General features: G+C 38.7%; 1 protein-coding gene and 1 long non-coding RNA gene across 3 annotated transcripts in view; one reads left to right on the top strand and one right to left on the bottom strand.

Annotated features, from left to right (window-relative positions):
* Dis3l2 (DIS3 like 3'-5' exoribonuclease 2) overlaps nt 1–22,534 on the bottom strand; it is a 312,571-nt gene that overhangs the window by 236,635 nt on the left and 53,402 nt on the right. The gene's annotated exons all lie outside the window — the stretch shown is intronic.
* On the top strand, nt 1,819–22,408 carry LOC125350196. The gene is made up of 3 exons (XR_007210694.1): nt 1,819–2,228; nt 11,483–11,486; nt 22,378–22,408. It is a non-coding gene; the product is annotated as an uncharacterized LOC125350196 (long non-coding RNA).

Below are 22,534 nucleotides of genomic sequence, written 5' to 3' on the forward strand. Positions count from 1 at the left end.
CTCAGGGCATGAACACAGTTCCTGGCCTTCTTTTTGCTCAAGGCTAGTAGCACTCTACCTCTTGGGCCACAGCGCCCACTTCCAGCTTTTTTTGTTTATGTGGTGCTGAGGAACCAAACCCAGGGCTTCATGCATGCTAGGCAAGCACTCTACCACTAAGCCACATTCCCAGCCCCTAAATTAACTTTTCAAGTTCAGTTTACATAGTTCACACATTAACAGGAAAAAGAGAAAAAAAAATCCATTTGACCATATCAGTAAAGAGGAAAAGTATGTGACAAAATTCAGCTTCTATTCATGATGAAAATTTCACTACAATTATAAGGATATTTCCTCAGTTTGAAAAAAAAAAAAAGGTACTTATAAAAAATCTAAAGCTAACATCATAGCTATTCATCAAGAAAAGATAGGATGCTTCCCTAGGAGAACACTCAAGGTTTCATTTTTTTCATGGGGCTTGAACTCAGGGCCTGTGCACTGTCCCTGAGAACTTTTGCTCAAAGATAGTACTCTATCACTTTGAGGCACAGCTCCACTTCAAGTTTTTGAGTGGTTAATTGGAGGCAAGAGTCTCAAGGACACTTTTCTGCCCAAAGTGGCTTCAAACCATGATTCTCAGATTTCAGCCTTCTGAGTAGCTAGGATTACACATGTGAGCCCCCAGCACCAGGCTGTGAAGGCTTCTTATATGCAAGGAAAAAACTAGAAGCACACAAATTGGAATGGATAAAGTAAAACTGCCTTTATTTGCATACAGCATGGTAATTATAAACAGACAATTCTAATACACCTTAAAATGATAGCTAGTTCATAGCCATTATAAATGTACAAAAGCTTCTATATACTATCTATGAGTAACTAGAAAGCAAAATACAAGAATAATTTCATTTATTAGAACATAAAATATGAACAAATTAGGAAAAACCTAACAAGATAAATGAACAAATTATACACAAAAATATTGTCAAGATATAAATAAATGGAGAAATATAAATGGTTGGGGTTGGAGATGTGGCTCAGATGGCAGAGAGGTATAAGCTGTTAACAGATTGATCAAATACACTCTGCCAATTGGTCACAAACTAAGATGGCAAAAAAAGTGAAAATAAAAATGTCCTTCAATGTTAAGTGGATAAACTATGACATCCATACAGAGGACTACAACTCAACAACACTGCACAAGATACACATGCAAACACAAAAAAAAATGTATAAGATAAAATCATTTTTATTTCTGTGACATTCTGGAAGAGCAAATCCACAAGATCACAAAACAAGATTGTAGTTGGCAGGGGCTGTGGGATGAAGTGAAATAGTGATGAAAATGGAAACATGATTTGGGAAAGCAATGAAACTGTTTCCTATCCTGCCTGTGCTGGTGGTGGCTACTCAAATCTATACATGTTTAAATTTATACTATTAATAAATTATACTTCAATGAACCTGAGCAAAAAAGAATGTGTGAACCACACAGATCTTCCTTTGTACTGAAGCCAAGTATCTCAGCACATATAAACATGGAGGAAGCAAAATATACAAAGAATGAGTACAATTGTGACCTAAAAGTACCGTGTTTTTTTTGTGTTTTTTTTTGTTTGTTTGTTTTGTTTTTGGCCAGTCCTGGGCCTTGGACTCAGGGCCTGAGCACTGTCCCTGGCTTCTTCCCGCTCAAGGCTAGCACTCTGCCACTTGAGCCACAGCGCCGCTTCTGGCCGTTTTCTGTATATGTGGTGCTGGGGAATCGAACCTAGGGCCTCGTGTATCCGAGGCAGGCACTCTTGCCACTAGGCTATATCCCCAGCCCTAAAAGTACCGTTTTGACAAACATTTAAATGATGGGACCTCTGTCAAAAATTTATCACGTACAAGGCACAAGGTATTGAATAACTCATTATAATGAGGTGACTAAACAGGGAACTTTCAAAAATGATATCATATTCTCTATAAAGAAGCACACGTTTAGGCAGAAGTAAACATCATTCAAATGACATGAGCGCTAGGAAGTGAAAGGAAAGGCTGCTTTCTGCTATGGGATACAAGCAAAGGCTAAGGAACAAAGACAGCATGGTTAAAAATCCAGGGTGTTACCAGATACCAGTGGCTCCCACTCAGGAGGTTAAGATCTGAGGATCATAGTTCAAAGCTAGCCCAAGCAGGAAAGCCCATGAGAAAATTATCCATAAGTAACCATCCCCCAAAAAGCCACAAGTAGACCTGTGGCTCAAGCAGTAGAATAATCAGAGCCCAGGTCCTGAGTTCAAGCCCCAAGACTGGCACACACACACATACACACACATACACACACACACACACACACACACACACACACACACACACAGAGTACAGGATGTAGATAGGTGTGAGGACCAGCAATTCACAGGAATGTTTGGAGCTGGAAGCTTCTAAAGAGCTACAAAAAGTTTTTAAAAACCTACTGGAGAAGACTGGATTCTTTTCCTTGTCGAGCAGATTCCAGGATATCATCCACATATACCTAAAAATGCACCTAAATATACCTAAAAAATACTTTAAATTGCCTGTACGTACACACACACACTCACACACGCGCGCCTCTCTCACACACAGAGAAAGTTTCTTTTTGCTTCCTTTCTTAATTTCATGCTTAAAAGTGAAAATTAGCAATAAAAAATAAGTTAAAATAGAAATTTTATGATATTCCATACACAAATTGTGTGGAGTTCTTATAATCAATTGGCTATAAGATTCCTAAGAGTTAGAACTCCCACTTTCAAAGGACTCAAGCTCAAAAACATTACAGTAACCTCGCTGTGCATCACTTTGACAATAAATAGAAAAAAAATATTATGGTAAGGAGGTAAGGGCCTGAGCTAGGGGGTGAAGTCTGAACGAGGAAAATGACCCTGATGAAACAGAAGGTCAGCAACATCAGCATATGGTTACAAACAGGAACAAGCAAAAAACAAATATAATGTAGATGATAAAAGCCAGATTTCTCATTGTCAGAGAAGGGAGATAAAAACATGGAGAAAAAGAAACTAGAACAGAGCGCTTGGTCACTGAGAGGTGTTTGGTAGATTCTGGGATTCTCTGTTAAGAAACTAGTGTACTTTAGAAAAATGGCTGATTCCAGGAACAGCACAGGGAAAGTTCAGTGAGGTGGGAACAACTCTAGAAGTATGAAAAAAAAAAAAAAGATAAGGACATGTCAAAATGGCACAGCAGCCAACTTGTGGGATTTCTGCTGGCCAGACCTGCAAATTGAGCAAAATAAATAATGACAGTAAAGAGACTGCTTCTCAATAAATTATAATAATCACCTGTGCCTCTGAGAAGCAACACAATCTACTCTGTCATAAAGAGAATTTCTGCACTTAACCACAACCACTTTTCAGGACCTGTGAATACAACCATTTGCTCAATGTCCATTATCATTGCTAAACCTAAAATTCTGGCCTTGAGTTATTTATTAGAGTCATGACAACATGAGTGCCTTTTCCCCTGCGAATTAGCCACCTAAAACTAGGCCAGGCAAAGATGGAGAAGTGTGGCCACTTGGCAAAGGTGAGTCGAGATGACAACATGCTGCAATTTCTGAAGCCAGGGAAGGCTTTCTTCACTGCAGCACAGTGCCCCAGCCGTTCACCAAGATGACTCCAAGAAATTTCCTAAAGGACAGGCAAATAAAACCATTATATTCAATGAACATTACGTTAAAGTTGAACAATATATGTAACTTGAGGGAAGATAAGGAAGAACGATAGAAAGGGGTGACATTAATAAAGATGCATTGTACACATAATTTGACTTGTTGAATTAAAATCCTTTATAAAAAGAAGACAAAGAGGAAGAAGAAAGAAAAAAGAAGAAACAGCCACTGCTGCCACCAGATGCCAGTGACTCATGCCTATAATCCTAGCTACTCAGGAAACTGAGATGTGAGAACCACAGTTCAAAGCCAGCCTGGACAAGAAAGTCCAAGAGACTCTTTTGCCCAATTAGCCACTAAAAAGCCAGAAGTGGATGTGTGGCTCAAGTGGTAGAATATTAGCCTTGAGCAAAAAAGCAGCACTGAGTACCAGCCACAGGACTAGCACGCGCACGCACGCACTCACGCACGCACACGCACACACACAGAGGCAGAGAGAGAGAGAGAGAGAGAGAGAGAGAGAGAGAGAGAGAGAGAGAGAGAGAGAACACCTTAGGAATTAACTAAACCAAAGATGTGAAGGAAACTAAAGAAGACTTAAGGAAATGGAAAGACTTTCTATGTTCCTTGGATTGGGAGAATGAACATCGTGAAAATGGCAATACTGCCCAAAGCAATCTACAAATTCAATGTGATACCCATCAAAATCTCAGTATCATTCTTCAAACAAACAATAACAGTTGCTAGTGAGAATGTGGCCAAAAGGGAGCCCTAAAACACTGTTGGTAGGAATGTAAACAAGTTCAGCCTGTCCTGGAAAGCAGTATAGAGGTTCCTCAAAAAACTAAACACAGAACTACACCTTATGACCCAGCAATTCCACTCTTGGACATTTATCCAAACTAGTAGGAAACAGCACAACCATGTTCAGTGCAGTGCTATTCACTATAGCCAAGATGCCCAGGAGGTTAAGATCTGAGGATCATAGTTCAAAGCTAGCCCAGATGGCCCTCAATGAACAAATGGATCAGGGAAATGTGGTATATAAACATAACGGAATTTTAATCACCCATTAGAAAGAATGATAATGTACCATTTGTAAAGAAATGGAAAGACTTGGAAAATTATGTTAAATGAAGTCAGGCCCAGAAAAAACAAAGAATCCATGTTTTCCCTTGTATATAAAAGCTAGATTTAGCTTACAAACTCATAAGTAAAAACATTGGGTGGTATGCAAGTGTGTATAAATGTATTAACTGAAATATGACAGATTCAAGGGAGATTTCACATAGTGTAATTCCTTAGCCAAAATCAAAGTTCAGCAAAACAAAATACCAGTAATGAGTACTTGAAAGGTATAGGGTGGGGTCAAAGGGAAAGGAATAGAATGAAGAGGAGAAGAGGAGGAGAATGCAGACAAGAATCCAATGTATATGCTACAAAATTAAGAAGAGTGAGGGAAGGGGTGAGTAGGGGAGGAACAGGTGAGAATGCTGAAAGGGGTGACATTGATCAAGATATATGTATTCATAAACTGCCTTGTTAAATGGCAACTTCCTTGTACACGACCTAAAGATAATTTTTGAAAAACAGAAATTTCCTAAGATCTCTGAATAATGACTTAATTTATAAGATGTTTATCTAATAATGTTGTTTTCTTTTCTAAAGAATCAGAAGCTGTTTAACTTTATAAAACTGATCCTTTCTGTTGTTTTTACCTTGTCTGGCCCAAGTATGGTATGGCACAATTACTTTGCAGAGCAAGGCAAAAAGCAGATGGGGGTACAGGAAGGAAGCATTTCTCTTATAAGGGATATTTCCTTCTCCACCATGGACACTATCTTTCCAAACAACTGCATCCAACCCAATATCATTTCCAATTCATTTTTCACACAAAGTCATGCTTCATTTCTAACAGACAGGGTTTCAAATGTTCCCTAGGGCTCAGCACATATGAATTGCACTTCCACGGCTCAGAAGTAACACAACAGAGGAAGCTATTGTCAACTCCTGAGGCTAGACTGTCTGCCTCATATGAAATTACCCTGGAGGAAATCTCCTTATAAGATTTAACTATAAAAAAAATTAGAAAAGAGTTAAAGAAACTTGGTCATGATCTATAAAATGAAGAATCATATATATATATATATATATATATATATATGTACATGCTTGCCATAATATAAAAGCAAGGAGCTTATCTGCATTGAAGTTAATGGTTTCAAGCTAAGACCTGCTCAGAGATTTAGGAAGAAAGTTACATTAATAAGAAATGCTCCAGCTTCACTGGCTAAGTCTCCATTCATCCATGAAAAAAGGTATCTCTTTTAGCACTTTTGTTTTGCCAGTCCTGGGGCTTGAACTCAGAGCCTGAGCACTATTCCTGGCTTCATTTTGCTCAAATCTAGCACTCTATCACTTACGCAACAGTGCCACTTGGCTTTTTCTATACATGTGGTGCTGAGGAATTGAACCCAGGGCTTCATCTATGCAAGGCAAGCACTCTACCACTAGGCCATATTCCCAGCCCCATCTTTTAGCACTTTCTTACACACAGCTAAAACCAGATATCAAGTACAATATACTACTTTTCAACAAACTAGCCAAAAGGAACAAAAAAGATTCTGGGGTCCAACTGTTGCTGTGCAGCCCCAAATACTGCTTTCAAAATGAAATGATGAAATCCCTTCTTAAAGGAGTTAAGAAGTCAATTAAGATTTGGGACTTATGTTAGGGTTAGTGGTACAAATTTTGATATTTAATCAATGAAATCCTTTTGGTGGTACAGTAACTGTTTTTAACCAACAACGTTTTTTAAGAGCACAGGTCTAGCAATAAAAATTTCATATTGTTTTATATGAATCACTTTAAAATCTGTCATCTTTTCCCTACTTTGATAGGAGCATAAAAAATGAGTTCAATGTAGGCTGGTCTTTCATATAACCTCAGTTTATGCTGCTACAAAAATTCTTCTGAAAATTATCCTAGGCAGGGATTTCTGTATACAAAGTATCAGCCAAGAACAAATTTTTACAGCTGACTTCTAAACTCTTTAAAATTGCATTTTATAATGGAAACACTGACGGATGCTTTACCCTAGAAGCTCTACTTTAACATTCCAACTTTTCTAAAGTACAAAACTATGAACTCAAGGTCAGAGATATAAGAAGGAAAAGTATGTGTATAATATAAATATACATAACATAAGCATTTTAAAGTCTGTAACCTTGACACCAAATACTAGTAGATTCTTACACTGGAATCCTCCTGATGGTACTGAAGTAAGAAGCAGCATAGGGTGGATGGGAAAACAATGATGCTCAAGTTACTAGGAGAGGGTTCATACCTGGAACTGTTCAAGACACACAGTTCTCTGCACTATAAAAATAACTTTCCAATATTCTTTGTTCTGATTTGAATATGAAATGTTCCCTCATAGACTGCTGTGATAAACACTTTGTCCCTAGCTGGTGGTACTATTTGGGAAGAATCTAGGAACTACAGGAGGAGGCAGGGCCTAGTTGGAAGAAGTAGGTTCCTTGGGACATGGCTTTAAGATCATTCTGAGTCCCCAGTCTCTTCCTCCCTCTCTGCTTCCTGTCTGCCATGAAATGAATACCCCCCTATTCTACACAGGCCTAACAAGAGGTTCTGCGCAAGTGCATGGAGTCAAGCCACCATGGAATGAAATCTCTGAATTTGAGAGCCAAAGTAAGTCTTTAAATTGTTCTCTCAGATACTTTGGTCGGAGATACATAAAATAACTAATATATTCTGTAAGTTTACTTTTCAACAACATTTCAAAACAAGCTGAAAACTACTAAACCTAGAACTCAATTAATGATTTAGGAAAAAAGTGGAAAATTTGCATTCATCTTCAGAAACATGTATGAAACACAGATAAGAGGTAATTCTTCAGAGGAAAAAAATGAATGAAAATGGAAGCCTTATTAAGATGGAAATGACATGATTATTTCAACCCAGCTGAAATGATCACTGACAAACGGCAAAGAGTCAGATTACAGAGCATTTATTAGAATAAAAATAATTACCGGTTGATATCTGTCTTTTTATTCCATAAACTGATTAGCAGGGATTTTTTTTTCTCCCAGTGCAAGGATACTATCTGTACCTTTCATTTGCTAGGGCTAACTAGAGAAGCCAGCAAAAGGCAGAGTAGGAGAGAAAGAAGAAGGTCCAGAGTATAAACAAGGAACTCACCATGACTACTTGAAATCGCTGAAGCCCAAACAAGATACATTGTACTAATATACTCCCCTTGAGGACCTGTTACAATTATGTCATATATATGTGCCTCCTTCCTTAAGAGTGCCTAGGTCATATTTATTCTAAAAGCAAACAAGAATCACGTGTGTGTGTGTGTATGTGTGTGTGTGTGTGTGTGTGTGTGTGTGTACCAGTCCTAGGGCTTAGACTCAAGGTCTGTGCACTGTCCCTGAGCTGAGCTACAGTTCCATTTCAGGTTTTTGGTGGTTAACTGGAGATAACAGTCTCACAGAGACTTTTCTGCCCAATGATCCTCAGATCTCAGCCTCCTGAATAGCTAGGATTACTGGTATGTGCCACCAGCACCTAGGAAGAGTCACTTCTTTACTCATCCACATCAATGCTTATTAAAATCTAATGTTCATACAAACAATGCAGTAGGTCATGAGATGAGAGCCTGTGATTCTGCAGTACTGCTGACACATGAACACTTTAAGCTGCAAGTGCCCAGATTACTCCAAGGAAACACCACACCCAACACCAACTGGCCATTAGAGAGGACCAGCAGAAGGCACAAAGCCAATAAAGTCAGGTTTCCATGGCTCAGCTTCTAGATTCTATCCCAGCAGTCCCAAGGCCATGGTACTTACCAACTGAAGATACATCATCCAAGAGAATTAAAATGAGACCTCACTCTGCCAAATGGTTTCAGAGAAAGAAACAACCATATACCAATAGCTGGGACAATATCCAGTTCATTTTGGTGTTTAGCCAGACAGACTGGGTGCTAGGGTTGAACATGTCAAAAGTCAGGTACTGTCAATGTGATGGTATTAGGAAGTAGGGCCTTGATGAGGTAATTAGGTCATGGGTCCCTTCCTCCCTTCCTTATAAAAGAGTCCTTCAGTCATGTGTAAACATATGGTACCCAGATAATGCAGCTGCCAGAGAACCTGCCAGGGCCCTGATCTCTGACTTTGCAGCCTCAGAACTATGACAGAATAACTGTCCTTTATAAATGACCCAAGCTCAGAGATTTTGTTATGGCAGCACTAAATGGACTGACAGGTTTTACAAGGCTGTGTTCTGCTTCTGCCATTGAGAAGGAGCCCCAACAAAGCTGATAAGGATTTTTCTCCAGCCACTACTCCTCCCCTCGTAATCTCTAACCAGTTGGATTTCTTAAAAGTCTGAGTTTGGAGCAAATTAGAGTCTTGCCTTCATCAAGTCTTCTCTTTCCCATCCTTCGTGTTTAACACATTTCTGATCAGATTTCATTTCTCCCAAAAATTTCTTTCCAGGAAGCACCTTTGGCTCTCTACAGGCCTCACAGTCCTGATTCCCATGAAGCACTCAATGCAAGTGCAATAGAGGAGCAGCCTAGGTGCACCAGCCTTTGCTGGTGTGCTTCTCCTCTGCTCACTGCCTCTATTCTAAACACTTTTTCTCATTCACTCTCATTCTCTTTTCCAAGGAAATTTCCTTTGTTCCTGACCAGGAACCCACTTCCTATTTGTAGCTGTACACTCACTCATTCCTTTGAATGAACCTTTGTCAACTTGCCTCAAACAGTAACCTTTAAGCTGATGATAGTAGTCAGTCAACTGTATCCTGAGAGTTTTTCTAGAGACAAAAATGGCTTCCATTTGTCTTAAAAAGGACTCCGTGGAGAACTACTTAGGTTCTTTCTGATGTCTGCAAACACTGATTCATGCTACCCAAATGAATGGAGAAGACCTATAGAAGATCCCAAGAACATGTAGAACTGAAGAAGCTGAAGGAAGCTAGCAGTACTAAGGAGAGAGCCATGTCAGAGTTAAGGTGGACAAATATGCTCTCTATTTAAAACCCCTTGCTTCCAAAAAAGAGTACTTAAGATTTTCTTCTGCAAGATCTATTTCTAATCTGGTCAAAAACGTATCCAAAACTAAGATAAATACAGTGAATTCTTAATAGACTTTAAATATTTTCATATTATTAAAGAGGAAATTCAAGAGAAGAAAATACAAAATCCAATCAAACAATTTCTAAAAACCTGCAAAAATAGAGACTCCTTAATGTTTTCTGATTTAAAAATCCTAAGATTCAAGATCTACAGGTTGATATACTGAGATGGATTCAAAAGATCAAGGCATTTCTTGTAGTCTGAATGCTGTTTAGAGGTGAGAATAAGGTATTTGTGTCTAGCCTCCCAGGTGTCTTGACAGGGCAGATAGAAGCATCTTCATGACTTTGTCATCTCTAAGACTTTCTTAATAGTATTAACTTCTTGTCAGTCTCTCACAAATTTTGTCCCTTTCCTTTAGGTCTTCTACCCTAACCAAGGATATTTTCATACATGAATGTTACCCCTCCTTTTCATGCCTACATGATAATAGTTTAACATGTTTACTCTTATACAACAAGACATTTGATGGCGTCAGCTATTTTGTGATGTGACATCATTCACCTCTTTTTCAATCTACATTGTAGCCACCTCTCTTACTGCTTTATATTGGTGTCTTGCATTTTAAGTTCCAAAATACTACTGTATATATGGTTCTCCAAGTCTATCATGTTTTATCAGGCCTCCTTTATGCATAATATTCCTGACTTGTACATGATGTTGCTAGAACTCCTAAAGCAATATGACCTTTATAAATCTTCTGTTCCATTAAAAGGCACAAGGAAAAAAGTTTGAATAAACTATGCTCAAATTACAGGAAACAAATCCAATTCTGCTAAAAAGAAAACAATGCACTAGGGTTTGAACTAAGAGCACCATGCTTGCTATGTAGTGCTCCACCACCTTAGCATGTCTTCAGTCCCAGGATGCTACTAGTAACAATAAACTCTTTTCTTTTTCTTTTTGCCAGTCATGGTGCCTGGCCTGGGCACTGTCTCTGAGCTTTTGTGTTCAAGGCTAGCACTGTACCACTTGAGCCACAGCACCACTTCCAGCCTTTTCTGTTTATGTGGTACTGAGGATTGAACCCAGGGCTTCATGCATGCTAGACAAACACTCTACCACTAAGCCACATTCCCAGTCCAACTCTTGATAGATATAAATATTACCAAGTAAATGCTAATATACTTCCTTAAGACACAGTGTTCTTGCTTTTCAGTTATATAAACTGAACTGCTGTACCATTAATTTAATTTTAAAAAAACAACTAATTACTTCATATTCAGAATGTACTTTAAGCTGGGAATATGGCCTAGTGGCAAGAGTGCTTGACTTGTATACATGAAGCCCTGGGTTTGATTCCCCAGCACCACATATACAGAAAATGGCCAGAAGTGGCGCTGTGGCTCAAGTGGCAGAGTGCTAGCCTTGAGCAAAGAAAAGCCAGGGACGGTGCTCAGACCCTGAGCCCAAGGCCCAAGACTGGCAAATAAAAAGAAAAAAAAAATTCCACAGAATGTACTTTAAAGCAAGAATTACATAATAGAGGGTAATCTTGCAGACCACCTAGGATATTTTCAGGTATTTCCTGGTTTTTTTTGTGTGTGTGTGAATGAATTTGCAATAAACGATGCAGAAGCTCTTGCTATGACTACTGGAGTGTGTTGCCAGATTTCTAATCAGGGCATCATAAAATGAATCTCATTTATCCAGTGTGGTTGGTCATTAATGTCATTTGCCAGATAAGTCTTGCTTATCCCTACTTGAAGACAATTAGTAGGTCTGCATGTTCATGGTTAGGTAAAGCCATATAAGTAATTCTGACCAATGAACAGCAGTTACTCTACCATTTCTGTACTGGGTATTTGTCCATGTGTGTGAGCGTGTGTATGTGTGTGTGCACACATGTAGGCACACAGGCACACCAGTAAAAGCTTGATTCAAGGAACTCAAGTTCTTACCCAGCTTTTTCTCTCATAGCTGGTGCTCTGGCACTTGAGCCACACCCCTAGTCTGGTATTTATTTTATTTTATTTTTATTTTTTTGGCCAGTCCTGGGGCTTGGACTCAGGGCCTGAGCACTGTCCCTGGCTTCTTCCCGCTCAAGGCTAGCACTCTGCCACTTGAGCCACAGCGCCACTTCTGGCCGTTTTCTGTATATGTGGTGCTGGGGAATCGAACCCAGGGCCTCATGTATACGAGGCAAGCTCTCTTGCCACTAGGCCATATCCCCAGCCCCCTAGTCTGGTATTTTTGCTGGTTATCTGGAAATAATCTCTCAGACTTTTCTGCCTGTGCTGGGTTTGAACAGACATCTTCAGATCTCAGCCTTCTGAGTAGCAAGGATTACAGGTGTGAGCCACCAGTACCCAGCTTAGACTGAGTATTTTAAATGGGACTCTCTCTGACTGTTTCCTTCTACCACAGTAAAAAGGGCTAGTTCGAATGATACCAGTTCCATCCAGCATGGTCTCTGGAGTAAAGATAATGAAAACAAAAGCCCCCTAAATCATCTTGCTGGGCAAGGAGTATGAGCCAGAAATCAATCATGTCATCTCACAGCTTGCCTACCATGTAACTGTAGCATTCAGATAAAAAGACAAAACGAAACACCAACATCTCCTGTGAGTAAATATTATCAATGGCAAACTCAAGAGCTACAAATAATAAATCTGTGTCTTTATGCCATCTTGGCTAAAATAAGACTTTCAGTCATGATTTCTAAAAAGAGGGATATCTGACATTTCTGAAGCATTTATGTGCAATCTTTGCTTTAAGTATCTAACTAATTCATTACAGTGATTATAAAGTTCACCAAACCATCAGCATAAAGTTAAGAAGGAATGAAGTTCATTTTTGGGCAAATAATCTTAAAAGATTAATTGGGAGTTTCCCAGCACAAATAAGCTTCTCCATTCTTAAATTATACATTTTTTTTAAAAGTTCAGACATTTCCATTTTAATTACAGAGATCTGAAGGCAAGTTTACAACAAGGAAGAGCTTCAAGTACTTGAGCTCAGAGCTGGCAATCATGAGCAAGAAAAGAGGGCTGTTAAAAGAGTAGGCTTGTGTATACATAACAATCTTGGTAAAATCTGATCATAGTAGTAGATATACCTTACCTACCATACTACGCTGGGTAGAGGCTCCCAAGACCTTGTTCTGCATCCTTAAATACCTTCTAAATCTTTGCTGGGCCTGCCATGCAGGCCAAGAAAGCAAACAGTTCTAAGAAATTCTAATTCCACTGGAACTGAGAACAATCCAAGATGATAGTGGTTATATAAGAGATTGGATTAAGCATAATCTAGTATGATGGGTGCATATTTAAAGAAGAACTGGAAAGACAAAACCTTAAAACACTTAAAAGTTGGTTGTCAAAGGAATTGATTCACTACGCCAATTTTATGTGGCCATAAGGTTTGGAACCGCTACTGAAAATTAGGGATTAAATGTGCACTTTGATTTTCTTTGTTTAATTTAAAACTAGAAGTAGCACTCCTATCAGCCCTTACTTTATTCTTTCAAACTCAAGTTATTCCCTTCTTTTTGTGCCAATCTCTTCCAAAATATTCATCTACATGTTTGTTATTCCAGTAATGAAATATTATCTCTGTACAAAAATAAGATAGCTTAATAACTGTAAAGTAGACACCCCAGGAAATACATAATAAATATCCTTGATTATACATACTTGATTATACATACTCCTTAACTCTTTCTCTTATGCTCTAAGTAAAGTAAACCAACAGTGTCTTGAGAGAAATTGAGACTCAGATAACACAATGCCTGAATGATTTCTTCCCACCTTATCCTCTGTCCAGTGTAGGCACTCAACAAGCACAGGTGTGTCCCTAGCAATACAGGTTTCCAGAAGGTATCAGTTCATCAAGTAGCTTCTAGCATGACTTAGTACACTTTCTAATATTCAGGCAAAATAATATAGACTCTATGCTCCAATAAATAAAATTTTCATTTGAAACCATGTATTTTGCCAGGGAGAATCTTTCACATCGTTTTACCTTATTGAGTCTACTTTAAACCCTCTTGTCAGCATCCTTTATGCTGACTTTCTCTGAGCCAATCATTAGGATTACATTAACGAAGCTGCTTACCTAGTTCCTAGTCGAGCCATGGAAGGACTTAGCTTTCAACCTATCTCCAGAGCTAAGACATCAGAGATGTATCCAAGGCACTCAAGACTCCTAAAGTATAATCAAAAAAACTCAGAACTCTGCATCTCAAGGTCCATTTCCAGCTTTCATTCTTGCTCCCTTACTGACTCTAGCAAATTCTCCCAATTCTAAAGATCAAATCCTGTGACTCCCAGCCCAGTAGTTGTCTCTACCGTTGTGTAGTAAGACAGTTTCCCACCCCAAAGCCCCAGAGAGACACACTTCTTTCTACATAACAACCATCTATGTGCCTATTGAATATTTGTGCCACATCAACTGGGAATCTGATCCACTGTCTAGAGAAGATGCCTAATAAGGCTCTGGCTCATTCCCAACACCCGCCTCCACAATGCCTGAGATGCTATCATACCTCCGCAGTCCTCAAACAGAACCACTAGAATTCTGAGTACTTTTTCTTTAAGTGTTCCTTTTCTGGACTAATACACTGATATAGTCACCTTCTTTACCCAGGATAGCAACTTACTTAAGATACTACCTAAGGGACTGGGAATATGGCCTAGTGGCAAGAGCGCTTGCCTCGTATACATGAAGCCCTGGATTCGATTCCTCAGCACCACATATATAGAAAAGGCCAGAAGTGGCACTGTGGCTCAAGTGGTAGAGTGCTAGCCTTGAGCAAAAAGACACCAGGGACGGTGCTCAGGCCCTGAGTCCAAGCTCCAGGACTAGCAAAAAAAAAAAAAAGATACTACCTAATGCTAAATATATGTTGCTACATTCTAAATTTATGCTAATTTTTATACCGGACTCTGTTCTTTTACACAAATACTCTCTCCTTGATATCTCTGGAATTAAAATATCAACGAGGTCATGAAATCAAGATATAAAAATCCGATACAGAATCCAGCTCTGCTGGATCTGACTCTAATTAGGTAAGATGTTTAAGTTAAGCACCAGTGCCTTCATTCACAAAAGTAGAAGTGGGGTAATGCCAAACTAAAGAATAGCATGCTGTACCAAATAAAGTACCTGACACAGAATAAGCACCAAAATGTTCATCATCACCAGTACCCATAAGGTTTACAGATATTTATTAGTATTATACTGCATTGGAATATGAAGGAAGGAAGGAAGGAATATGAAAGGAGGATTAACTTGTAGTTAAGAAATGAATGACATGGCTATCTATATAACACTATGGGAATGAACTTTCAAAGAAAAAGCAGCAAATGATAGGGAAACTATGGAAGAAGAAAGGTAGATAGAGATCAAGCAAATGGCAAATACAAGTGTTTCAAAGTAGAGAGCAATATTCCAAAAGCCTCTACACAATAGAACCAAGGAAGCTAGTCTCCATGCAGGACAGGACTCTGAAGGCTGCTTAGAAGATAATAGAAAGTTTTACAGTAGCCTTTGCAGGATAGAAACGTAATACATATTGTTATGTGACCAGCAAATTCTAAGAGGATAGGAACCTCATGTCCATGAGACTTAGCAGAGGGTAAAGAGCATTCAGCCAATGATGCAGCAGAAAGAGAAACCTCAATCCATATGTTCTCCTTGAAATGTGACATTTTCATAAACTCTTACCAAATCATTTCCAACCCAAATCATTTATGACCGAAAACAAAACAAAGCAAAACAAAACCACACCTCATTCTTCAAACCTTAGTTAAAATATAACCTTCTCTATGTCACCTTCTCCAATTCTCTTGAGTTTCCATCCAGTAAGCTCTACTGCAAATTTCCATTCTCTTCCAACCAGCCCACAAGCTCCTAAAGGGCAAAGCCTGGGACACATTCTGTTTTGCTCTTATCTCCAGGATCTATGGCAGAGCAAGATGAATAGAAGATGAGAAACCACTAGGTGCCCAGCCTTCTCCAGGAAGAATAAAGATCAAGCCAATTGAAGACATAGTTCCCCTGTGAAAACCAGGGAAAAAGAACATTAAGCTAAAGTGAAGAGATCTGGATTCTACCCCTGGACGTGCCGAAAACTGAATCTTGAAACAAGTTACATACCTCAAAGTTTCTTACTTTCCCCAATTGGTAAAGTTAAGAAACTATCAATTGCCCTTCAACTATCCTTTACACACACACACACACAAACACACACACACACACACACACACACGGAAAAATTCTGAAATTAGCATTGTTATATAAGAACAAATTATTTTTATTATTGTTTCACAGCTTGATACTTTCATACTATCCGTTTTACAAAAAAAAGAAACATGCTGTGAAATAAATTGGCTATTTACTATTATAACCAAAAGAACTGTTGTTTTACTAAAGCCTCAAAGGCCCTGTAGTTTACACACCAAAGAGGTGAGCAAAACAAACACAAAGAAAATGAATAATCCAACTAATTCACTTTTGCTCACATCACTAACTACAGGTCCCTTTGTGAACACTATGCTGTGTACAAACAAATTTATAAGACAACTGCCAGTATGCCAGTAGGTATATTCTGCACATCAAGGATTCTTGATAACAGTAGGAATTAGTCCCTTCTCTCTAGTTTGACCCTATCACCAACAACTATAACAGGTGCGCTAAAGCTAACACCCTTCAAAACGGGAAAGCTATGAAAATACTCTTAACTAATGAGGCCTAAGAGACATACCTAAAGAAGCTAGCTTTAATAAGAAAGCCATTGTCAAACAGCCACTGTGAAGACCTTCAGGATACCAAATGGAATAAAAAAATAAAAATCCAGGTAATCTATATCTCAAATCTTCTGAGAGCTAAAGGCTCATGCTGTTCAAAGGCAGTCCCTCCTCAGTCCTTTCCCTATACCACACCCTCACCAGCAACCAAAGGAGAAGAGGGCTTTTGTATGTGTCCATGCCAACCTCTGCTTATTATGGTGTTTTCAATAATGCCCACAGTATTTAGTCATTTATCTTCCTAACAATCAGAGCTCAGAAGCCATCAATTCCCAGATTCCTAACTCTTCTTTCATTCCCTCCTGCCCCACAAAGTAAGCCTTTGTTATTCAAAGTATGGCCCCTAAACCAGTAGGGCCAACCTAACCTGGGAACTTGTTAGAAATACACAATTTCAAGCACTTACTAAATGAAAATTTGTGTATTATCAAAGTCCAAGGTGGGTAATTTGCAGGTTAAAGACTAGAGTAGCTCTAAAGAATGGCATCCTAATACCCATGTTTCTCCAAGACAAGAAACAGAAACTCCAAGCTTTGCAAACCTCCCTCCTGAGTTCCATCTCCTCTTTGGACTCCTGAATGGTAAGTAGCTTGCTGAGTCCCTTTGGTTCTCTATGCCCAACTGCCCCACAGCTGCCCCCCTCCAAGGGTGCCCACTCCCACACAGGACAGTGACTGCTACTGCCTCTTGACAAGGTACCTGGCTGAGTGGCAAAGGTGACATCCTGTAAAGCCAAGAGGGACCACCAAACCTCTGACTAATGCTGATTTATAAAACTTTGGCCCCTGTGAGACAGAGACTTTCCTACACTTGAACTCTAACCTCATGTCTGAAGCCAACACCCAGCAGCCAAAACTCAGGGATCCCAACTGTTCCCTTTTGACCTGAAGAATAGTCCCTGGAGTATTCCTCCCCACAAGATATCAGACTGGACCAACCCAGTGCACCAACACAGAGGCCTTTTGCATTTTAAGAGGTTGCTGCTGACAAGAAAACTAGAAAAATATTATATTATATATAATATTATAAATATTATATTGTTATATTATAGATTGCAGCAAATTGGCTCTTTCACTGAAAGCCTTTAGCTCTCCCCTCTTTAGATTAAGTTCCTACTCTTACTCCCACAGGCAGATTCACTATCACCCTCTTCTTTCTTGTTTATGGGCTACGGGCATGCTAACTCTTTCCATTGAGCTTCCTTTGGCCAACCAGCAAAAACAGATCGGAAGAAGCAAAGAATTTATAACAAAAAGCACCCTCTATACCAGGCATGGTAGTACATGCCTGTAATCCTAGCACTTGAGAGGCAGAAGGATCATGAGTTCAAGGCCAGCTTGGTCTACAAAGCAGGTTCTGAGTCAGCCTGGGTTACATAGAACTGTTTCAGAAATTGATTCATTAAATAACTAAACAAACAAACAAACAAAATAAACAGCAAGCCCAATGCCAGTGGATCATACCTATAACCCTAGCTAATCAGGAGGCTGAGATCTGAAGATGGCAGCTTGAAGCCAGCCAGGGCAAGAGAGTCCATAAGACTCATCACCAATCCGCCACAAAAAAAAAAAAAAAAAAACAGGAGTAGAACTGTGTCTCAAGTAATAGATCACCAGCCTTACCAAAAAAAAAAAAAAAAAAGCTCAGGGACAGAGCCCTGCTCCAGGAGCAGCACAAAATAAAAATAACTAAACAAACAACAAAAAAATACTTTCTATATTTAAGCAGGTCACATGAACTACAAGAGCTTGAGTTTGTTGGCTCCATGTCATTGTGCATTTGCCCCTTGCACCCTTAGATGGCAGCGGCCACTTCACTAGGCCATCACGGTCTGTACCCTATGAAACAGAGGCTCAGGCCTCTCTACACGCCCTCACCTCTAAAGCTGGCTCACCCACAAATTTTGTGTTGTCCTTTTTTATTCCTTTGGCTACAGCTTTAGGGGACCTCTAATTTTATTGAGTATCTTTTCTTGTTTATTTGCCACCATTCATCTTCTTTAATGAAGAATTTAGATCTAATGCATTCTGTAAATGAATTACTATTGAGTTGTTTTAGATAAAAGTCCTTGAATAGATAAATGTTTTCCAAATAGTTTCTTCTCATTTGTGGCCTGCCTTTTCATTTTTATATCTATTGAAGAGTAAAAGTTTACAATTTTGATGAAGTCCAAGTAATAGCATACTTCCCTTTACATTCCAATTACTCTGCAGAGAAGATGCAGTGTTATAACCTCTGACTTAGTTAGGTATTTCACTCTTTCAGGTCCTTTGTTCTTCCACATAAATCTTAACATCAACTTGGTAACTGTTATAAAAACGACAGCTAGTATTTGAGGAGGAGTACACTAACTCTTAAGATAGATTTGGGTAGAACTGACATCTTAGCAATATTAAGTCTTTCAACTAATGAACATGATATTTATCACCACTTATTTAGTTCATAATTTCTCTTTAAAGTTTTATAGTTTGAGTGAATAGGCATTATATATTTTCTCAAGTTTATCCCACAAGTTACTATTCATATTATATCCTATTATAAAATGATACTTTAAGAAATTTTTAACTTCTAATTTTTCATTGCTAGTACACAGAGAAATACAGATGATTTTTATATATCAACCACCTATCCTACTTGTCAAACTCACTTATTAATTCTAGCAGCTTTTTAAAAAATAGATTCCTTGGGACTTTCTATACAGAAAATCATAGTCAGGGAATGAAGACAGATTGCTTCCTTTTTTCCTCATATAGATGCTTCTTTTTCTATTGCCTTTTGGCCCTGGCTAGAATTTCCAATGCCATGTTTGATAAAAAGATGAGAATCTAGGCACCGTTGTATGTGCCTATACTTCTGGCACTGAAGAATCAGCAGCTGAAGGATCTTGAACTCAAGGCTAGCCTGGATTATATAATGAGATCAGTGGGGCAGAATGGACTGAGAAGGGACATTCTTATTTTATTCTCAGTATTAGAGGAATGAAATCTCTCACCACTTAGAATTATACTAATTCTAAGTATCTCCTTAAAGGTTCTCTATGATCTTAGGTTGAAGAATTGACTTGCTCTATTCTTGGTTTACTGTGAGTTTTTACCATCTTGTTTACAGGATTTTGTCAGTGCATTTTATGTGTCTACTGAAAAGATATTCGTGCCTTGAAATATGGTGCTTAATTACAATTATTGCTTTTCAAATATTAAGCCAATCTTTCATTCACAGAAGAAACCCCACTTGCTCATGTTGTATTATCCTTTTTATATTTTGTTAAATGTGTTTTAATCCATGCTTGTGCAGATTATCTGTCTGCAGCTTTCTTTTCTTATGTCTTTTCCTACTTTCACTATTACAGTAATGCTGGACTCATAGAATTAGTTGAAAAAGGCTTCTTCCTTTCACATTTTCCTAAAGTATTTGTGCTAAGACCTGGAATTATTTCTTCCTTAAATGTTTACTAGAATTCACCAGTAGGTGAAACCATATAGGGCATCTGCATTTTCACAAATGTATATTTTAAGAAACTAAAAAAAAATATGGTCAAACAAAACCAATCCCTTCTACATCAAAACATACTCCTTCTCATTATTGCCCATTTCAATTAATAACATCACCATTATACTTAAAATACCTTAATAGTTATTCCCAGTTGCCTTATTTTACTCACTCTATTTATTTCTCAAATTCATCTTCAATCCTTATAAGCTCCTTGACAATGCATTTCTCCTTCTCTCCATCTTTGTTTTATTGTGGGAGCCATAAGGCTCTGTAGAAAGCATGAGTGAGCACAGGAAGTATGAGTGGACCAGTGGATTGTGTGCATGGAGAATGCCTAATGCCAGCGGAAAGCTGCTGGCTGCATGATTCCTTGTGTTGTCTAAAGACATGGATTCTGAGTGTTTGACTTTCTGTAATAATCTTGTTAAAAAAAGAAAAAAAAACAACAACACAGGATGAGTACCTGTGTGTTCTCATTCCTTCCTGATATCCCATTAACCCTCAGAATGTGCCTTTTTGATTTGCTAGCAAAACTGCTAGAGGCAAACCTGTAAAATCTAACCCTTTAAAAGCAAAGAATGGGAAGGACTTCCCATTTTAATCATGTCTGTTGGTTAAACTTATTCTTCAGCCTATGGTGGTATGAGATATTAAATATGGAATATGAAATATCACTGCATGGGCAACTTTTCGTCTTCATAATATCTGCTAGACAAAACCATCACCTTATGACCCACCTAACAATCCATACCAATGTGTAGCTGTCCCTACTGAACTGGTTTAATTTCTTCCACCTTTACATTATACCTGTGAAACAGCAAAACAATTGGAATGTACTAATTTGGAGAATGCTTAGGTAGCTTCCATGACCTAGGAATTCATAAAATTGGGCCTCTGGGGAAAAAAAACCCATAACTTTGTTGCACTGAGTTTTATAAAAGGTACAGATTTTTGTCCCAGAAGCAAAGGCACTAAGGAAAAGGCAAGAATAGCTAAGTCTCAAACCTGTCCTTCTAAACCTCAACAAAACAAATGCCTTCACCCCAAAACCAGCTCCATGCTTTGGTCAACTACCTATCCCATCTTCCAAGACAGGAAGGATATGCTTGCTAGCCATATCAACAAAACAGGTGAGAAACAAGGGGAATAATGCAATAAATCTATTTATTCTTTCTCTTTTTTTTAAAGCCATTTTCTGGCAGGGGCCACAGTCCAGCAACTCAGCCTTGCTTTGCTGAACAATCTCATCCACTTGTGCAGAACTCCAGTTAGTGTTCTGCCATACATTCTCCATTTCTGCTGTTCTACCAGTCCACACTTGACCTAAATGCACTGTTATGATTTGGGTGTTTATCCTCTCAAATATTCATGTAAAAACTTAAACCCAAAAGTCATGTATTAATGGTAGTCACAAGTAAGGCTCTCAGGAAGTAATTGGAATTTAATGAAGAAATGCAGATGAGCTCCCATGAGTGTATTAGAGGTTTTATCAAAAAAAAAGGGTAAGAGAGACCCAAGCAAATAAGCTCATCTGTCTCATTATGTAATACTCTGAGTTGCATTAAGACTCTGCAGAGAACACATCACCAAGAGGTATCTCATGAGTACAACTCTTCAATGTGATGCATTTCCTTTCTTTATAAATCACCTAGTCTGTAGCATTCAGTTACAACAGAAAATACCAACCTACCCTCACTCCTTAAATCAAAAGAAGCCATTACCTTCCTGTTCTTTCTTTGGTTTCTCATTATAATGCTAACTCCTCACTGGCTAAATGCTATCTTGGAAAATTTACCCATGAAAAACACTCCACTTACCTTACAGTACTAATCAAAATTAAATATGCCTAAATGTGATTAAAATACATGCATCCCTGTCTACACTCTCCATTAGACTATAAGCACCATGAAGGCAAATACTATGTCTATCTAGACCATTATGAAAATCCTTGTAACTCTGTAGTACCTGGTACACAGTTCTAATCAATTACTCTAGTAGCTCTATCGCACAAAAAATGAATTTAAGGGCTGGGAATGTAGCTAGCACAAAGCCCTGGGTTCAACTCCTTAGCACCACATAAACATAAAAACCCAGAAGTGGTGCTGTGGCTCAAGAGGTAGAGTGCTCAGCCTTGAGGAAAAAGAAGCCAGGGACAGCCAGGGACAAAAAAAAAAAAAAAGAATTTAAAACAACAAAGCTGGGGCTGGGAATATGGCCTAGTGGTAGAGTTCTTGGCTCGCATACATGAAGCCCTGGGTTCAATTCCTCATATATAGAAAAAGCCAGAAATGGCGCTGGGGCTCAAATGTAGAGTGCTAGCCTTGAGCAAAAAGAAGCCAGGGACAGTGCTCAGGCCCTGAGTTCAAGCCCCAGGACTGGCAAAAAAAAATACATATATGCTATTTTTATCAGCCAAAGGATACCAGTCACCACACTGGGCCAAGCATGCATTGCCCTGTTTCCCAGTACAGGCAGGAGAATGTCTGAAGAATA

The sequence above is a fragment of the Perognathus longimembris genome, chromosome 4 (genome assembly GCF_023159225.1).
Source record: "Perognathus longimembris pacificus isolate PPM17 chromosome 4, ASM2315922v1, whole genome shotgun sequence".
NCBI lineage: Eukaryota > Metazoa > Chordata > Mammalia > Rodentia > Heteromyidae > Perognathus > Perognathus longimembris.